General features: G+C 39.0%; 1 long non-coding RNA gene across 2 annotated transcripts; it reads right to left on the bottom strand.

Annotated features, from left to right (window-relative positions):
* Nucleotides 1–892: 892 nt before the first annotated feature.
* On the bottom strand, nt 893–3,972 carry LOC110368706. Of its 2 annotated transcripts, none has more exons than XR_004930507.1 (4): nt 3,916–3,972; nt 3,718–3,805; nt 2,298–2,407; nt 893–1,594 (listed from the first exon to the last, which is right to left on the bottom strand). It is a non-coding gene; the product is annotated as an uncharacterized LOC110368706 (long non-coding RNA). The 2 variants fall into 2 exon arrangements; XR_004930506.1 differs by having other exon boundaries at nt 3,957–3,972.
* Between the last annotated feature and the right edge of the window lie 2,541 nt (nt 3,973–6,513).

Here is a 6,513-nt window from a genome sequence, read left to right as displayed (position 1 = left end):
TTAATCTGGTCCAAATTTGCTATGCAGCTTCCTGTGGTAAGATGTTACAAACCTGGAAAAGCCTATCTCTCTAAGACCGTTCATCTTTGACTTTTATATACACTGGAAAAAATGGCACTCCAAAAACAAGTAAAAAAAAATTAAAATTGATCATTTTTGGCTTGAAATAAGCAAAAAAATCTGCCAATGGAACAAGTATAATTTAGCTTGACAAGATTTCTAGAAATAAGAAATTTTACATGATAAAGGAAATCTTGAAACTAGCCAGAAAAACTAATTTTGACTTAAATTGTACTACAATTAAGAAATTTTAGATCTTGTAATAAGCTTGAGATGCTTAAAAGTAGTGTCCTTCTCCTCAAATGTAGCACATTTTTACCTTACATGTCATCTTGTTTTAAGATGTGTACAACTCATTCTTAGTTACACAATTGTGGCAATAATCTAGATTCAGGTATAAAACCCACCTAAAACAAGATTAGAACATTTTTGTTTTAAAACAAAAGAATCTCAAATTAAGCTTCTCTGACTAGCAGACTGCAAAAGTAATCTAAATACAAGTAATATTTTCTTGAACTGAGTGTATTTGCCCTGAATTTGAGCAGGTAAGTTAGATTATTTGCCAATAAAATTAGTAGTTTTTCTATTAAAATTATTAATATTCATTTGAAATAAGACAATGTATCTTTTTTCTAAATTGAAATGCTAACTGCCTTAACCTGCTCAAATTAAGGTCAAATACGATTATATCTAGAAAATTATAACTAGTTTTAGTGTGCAATGCTTGCACAAGTGTTTTCACAGCAGTATACCTCCTACAACCAGTTTTTAATTAACAAAAATATTTAAGCATCACATTGCAATATTTGATATAAGACAAAAACAAAAGTTATTCTTTTACTTGAACACATTTATTTTGTCACACTGACATTTCATTCAGTATTCAGTGTAAGAACAAATACTGATACTGCCTTTTACAACCGGTTAGTCAGTTTACTTATATTTTAGACACCTTTAACAAAATATAAATTTTTAACTATAAAAAAATTCTTAACTAAAAAAAAACACAAGGTGTTCAGAAGCCTCTGAGTTAAGCAGTCATAACTTTTTTCAAATCACTGCATTATTTAAAACAGAAAAATGCCAGTGAAGTGGCTACAGTTATAACATTGGCTAATGTGTCCACAATGCAAACCTTGCTCAAATTCAAACAAGTATCAAACAGTCTTTTCAGGTCATGGGGATGGAGAACACTATAACATAACATACATGACCTTTAACCTTACTGGCTACGAAAAGCCTTCCATTCAGCCATGCTGTTCTTATAGGATGATGTGAGATCTCTGTCATGGATTTTGTCCAAAAGGACCTCTGTCTGTATGACTGAGAGTAGAGTAACCACACATCTTGGGTAGTTAAGATGCAGTGTATAATAGTAGGCCATAAGGTATAAAGCACCCTCATCAAGCTTGTCTTTGGGAAATGTTGTTACTGGCACATCTCCTACCGCAAGCAGGCAGTTGGATGAACACACAATCAGGACTGGACAGGAGAGAGGGCGCTTCTTTAAGTACGTGTCAGGATCCTCTTTTTCCTTTAAAAATGCCAGATATCCTTCTGTCAGTAAGATACATGTATTTAAGAATCACTTTATTTCACAACCTTAACCAGTGAGATAATAAAAAAAAGTTAAATTAATATATTAGTGATCCTAAATACAATTATTGTTCCAATGCCAACAAAGAAAAAAACAAGACTAAGGCTAGTCTCCAGGGCTGGGCAATATATAGATGGCAAATGGTAAATGGCTTGTACTTGGATACGCTTTTAACCAGTGTGGCGACCTCCAAAGTGCTTTACACTACAGTTTAGTTATTCACCTATTCACACACAAATTCACACCCTGACAGTGGTGAGCTATTAGTTGCTACAGCTGCCCTGGGGCAGACTGACAGAAGCAAGGCTACCATGCACTAGCGCCACTGGGCACTCTGACCACCACCAGCAGGCAATGTGTGTAAAGAATATCAAGATATTTTTGGTCCATATTGCCCAGCCCCACTAGTTTGCATTGGTGTTTTCTTAATGGGATAACTAACACAACTAAATAATAAAAAAGGTAAATTGAGACACAAAAGCACCATAAACATGGAAGTAGAAAATTTTTTATTTAAAAAGCAACTTTTTGGGTGTCTTCAGGGATAAAACAAATGTGTGATTAGGAAATATATAGTGAGCTCTGTAGTTATAAGCCTTCTAATACTCTAAAACATTCTAGAACAATTCACACAGCTCACCTCGAGGATGTGCACCAGAGCCTCAACTGCCTCATGTACCCTTTTTGGAAGAGCAGACGTGGATGGAAACAGTGATGGCAGGACACGAAGGATCTCAAGAGCCTGTTCAGCTTTAATAGAAAAGATTAGTCAGTCAAAACAGCTGTACAATATGCACAAGGTCAAATGAGGTCAAAGGTTTTCAACAAAGAATTGGATAAGTGACAAGACAGCCATAAGCAGTATGATGATACACTTAGCTCACAATATCAGACAAAATATGTGATTCTCAAGATGAGACAAAGATATTTAAATATTTTTTAATCCTTGCAAATGAGTAGTTTTCAGCCTGGACTAATCACATTCTTTGTTTTTGAATACATAATTTAATAATAGGTTTTCCAGTAAATAAATTCAACCAAAATTTATTTATAATTATAATAATAATATTGTCTTTATTTTCATTGCAACATACATTCCAACAAAATTTGTTCTCTGCTTTTAACCCATCACCCTTGGGGAGCAGTGGGCTGCCATGTGCAGCGCCCGGGCTTGCTCAGGAACCCAGAGTGCAGGCTATGGGGATTGAGCCGGGTACTTGCAACCTTCTCTTAGTGCAACACTCACCGGGTATTTCCTTATTTAACAATTAATTTATCGAATGTACATCTGAAAATATTTTGTTATTGTTCAAAGACCAATTTATCTTAATTGACTACAGTAAAATAGGAGGGCAGAGACCGAGATGGGAAGGCTAAGAGCAGCAAAAAGTCCAAACAATATATCAGCTACTGTTACTTTGAATGGGAGAAGTTAATTGTTTATGTGATCAGTAGAAAATCAATTGATAACAGCAATATGCATTGCATATTGAATGCACATAAACAATGTTTTTGAAAAACCGCCAAGATTGTTTAGGTACATTAAGAAAAGTATGACTAATGCATGTAAAGAAAACTGATTTTATAACTCCCTATACTGATTATGCCACTCAAATTCAGATTAGGATTTACAACACATTTTGGATGCTTCATACTTGCTGTACATTCTGTACACAAGGGGGCATACTATTATAGACCTTTCACCAGCAACTGAAGTGAAACCATTGTTATTCAGCATTAAGTAAATTTTGGAGTAAACATTGATATGAGCAGAGAATCAGTTAACTTAAAAATATAAAACATAGGTTTCATTTATGATTTTAGTCAGTTATGATAACAATAATATTCAACTTAATAGCATTTCATAAAACTAAATGTTGTCAAAAGAGAAAACCCTTATCTGTTCACATCAAAAGCATATTTTCCACATGTGCTAATTTATAATACATGAATTGTTACATTAGTCTTAGTAGTGTTAAATTTAAGTATTTCTCCACAGGGAACAAGTTAATGAGTAACATTTTACCCTTTTTAATTTAAAAATAATTAGTATTTGTTACCTCTTAACGTAGACACAGCCACATTATTTAACTCGTCCATGCTGTTTGATGGCAAGCTAGCTGGTTAGCTAGTCCTATTCAACTTCAGCTGCAAGAAACAGCAATAATAAAATAAATTAAACACAATTAAACATTGACAACACATAAAAAAACCGTGTACGTTACAAAATGTGAACTTTGTATACAGTTTTATCTTACGAGGAAACGGTTTTGAAATGAAGAAAATGCCGCTTGCTCACTTGAACGCTAGTCGTCAAGTGAGTAGAATCTTTAATGGTGTCTCTTTGTGCCTGGTGGGGCTCCGTGAAGCTTACCTCTTTGAGCTAGGGTAAGAATCTTTGGTCGTGCTCTTCCCAGAGGGCTGATTTTCACAAATGTCGTTCAGGGGGTTAAAATGAGTGGATTCTGTGAGTTTGGTGTTGCTGGAGCGTTTCGTTTTGGCATGGCAGGGGGAGGAAGGGGCTGAAAAATGACAAAAATTTAATTTTGACACCTCATAACTCTGAGACGTTTGGTTTAATCTGGCCCAAATTTGCTATGCAGCTTCCTGTGGTAAGATGTTACAAACCTGGAAAAGCCTATCTCTCTAAGACCGTTCATCTTTGACTTTTATATAGCAGCATTGCAGGCATTTGATGGTGATGGCGTTCTGTTTTTAATGAGCAACACATGCGAACTGTCCAGTTAAAGTATGAAAAATACCTTGCTTCCGAAAACGACAGCCAAAAAGATTTGCAGTTTTTTAAGTTTAAAGTCCCAATACAAAGTGTTAAAAAGAGTTCCTCTCCCTCCACTTTGTGCCCATTCACGCTTTAGGCCTCAGACAGCTTTTATGGTAACTCGGGCATAGAAGTGGTTTAGGTAGACATGGGCACGCTCATTTACATCAAGTAATCGTGCCCTTTCAAACAGCACTGAGCTTGCTTTAGCAAAACATTTGTATGGGACGAGGAGGACCTCGAATTGCACTTCGTTTCATGACTGGTTATTAGGGTTGACGGCACAGCACAGCTTTCTCTCAGCCCCTTGGGCAGATAGGGACCCCAAATTACCAGGGCTTGCTCTACTCACAGCCTAGAGACCGTTTGGTTTGGTATCTCTAAGTTAAGTAGAATCTTTACTGGTGTCTCTTTGTGCCTGGTGGGGCTCCGTGAAGCTTACCTCTTTGAGCTAGGGTAAGGATCTTTGGTCAGGCTCATCCCAGAGGGCTGATTTTCACAAATGTCGTTCAGGGGTTGAAAATGACGGGATTCTGTGAGTTTGGTGTCACTGGAGCGTTTCGTTTTAGCATGGCAGGGGGAGGAAGGGGCTGAAAAATGACAAAAATTAAATTTTGACACCTCATAACTCTGAGACGTTTGGTTTAATCTGGCCCAAATTTGCTATGCAGCTTCCTGTGGTAAGGTGCTACAAACCTGGAAGAGCCTATCTCTCAAAGACCTTCCATCTGTTAGTTGTTTTTGGACCGGTTATTAGGTTTGATGGCACAGCACGGCTTTCTCTCGGCCCCTGGGGCAGATAGGGACCCCAAATTACCAGGGCCTGCTCTACTCACACCCTAGAAACCGTGCGGTTTGATATCTCCAAGTTAAGTAGAATCTTTACTGGTGTCTCTTTGGGCCTGGTGGGGCTCCATGAAGCCTAAATCCTTGAGCTAGGGTTGGGATCTTTGGTCAGGCTCATCCCAGAGGGCTAATTTTCACAAATGTCATTCAGGGGGTGACAATGAGTGGATTCTGTGAGTTTGGTGTCGCTGGAGCGTTTCGTCTTGGCATGACAGGGGCAGGAAGGGGTGGAAAAATGAGCAAAAATGAAACTTTGACACCTCATAACTCTGAGATGTTTGGTTTAATCTGGCCCAAATTTGCTATGCAGCTTCCTGTGGTAAGGTGCTACAAACCTGGAAGAGCCTATCTCTCAAAGACCTTCCATCTGTTAGTTGTTTTTGGACCGGTTATTAGGTTTGACGGCACAGCACGGCTTTCTCTCGGCCCCTGGGGCAGATAGGGACCCCAAATTACCAGGGCCTGCTCTACTCACACCCTAGAAACCGTGCGGTTTGATATCTCTAAGTTAAGTAGAATCTTTACTGGTTTCTCTTTGGGCCTGGTGGGGCTCCATGAAGCCTAAATCCTTGAGCTAGGGTTGGGATCTTTGGTCAGGCTCATCCCAGAGGGCTGATTTTCACAAATGTCATTCAGGGGGTGACAGTGAGTGGATTCTGTGAGTTTGGTGTCGCTGGAGCGTTTCGTCTTGGCATGACAGGGGCAGGAAGGGGTGGAAAAATTACTAAAAATTAAACTTTGACACCTCATAACTCTGAGACGTTTGGTTTAATCTGGCCCAAATTTGCTATGCAGCTTCCTGTGGTAAGGTGCTACAAACCTGGAAGAGCCTATCTCTCAAAGACCTTCCATCTGTTAGTTGTTTTTGGACCGGTTATTAGGTTTGACGGCACAGCACGGCTTTCTCTCGGCCCCTGGGGCAGATAGGGACCCCAAATTACCAGGGCCTGCTCTACTCACACCCTAGAAACCGTGCGGTTTGATATCTCTAAGTTAAGTAGAATCTTTACTGGTTTCTCTTTGGGCCTGGTGGGGCTCCATGAAGCCTAAATCCTTGAGCTAGGGTTGGGATCTTTGGTCAGGCTCATCCCAGAGGGCTGATTTTCACAAATGTCATTCAGGGGGTGACAGTGAGTGGATTCTGTGAGTTTGGTGTCGCTGGAGCGTTTCGTCTTGGCATGACAGGGGCAGGAAGGGGTGGAAAAATGACTAAAAATGAAACTTTGACACC

This window comes from Fundulus heteroclitus, unplaced genomic scaffold, assembly GCF_011125445.2.
Source record: "Fundulus heteroclitus isolate FHET01 unplaced genomic scaffold, MU-UCD_Fhet_4.1 scaffold_821, whole genome shotgun sequence".
NCBI classification, from domain to species: Eukaryota; Metazoa; Chordata; class Actinopteri; order Cyprinodontiformes; family Fundulidae; genus Fundulus; species Fundulus heteroclitus.
The sequence above is the reverse complement of the archived record's forward strand: the minus strand, read 5'-3'. Positions and strand labels throughout refer to the sequence as shown.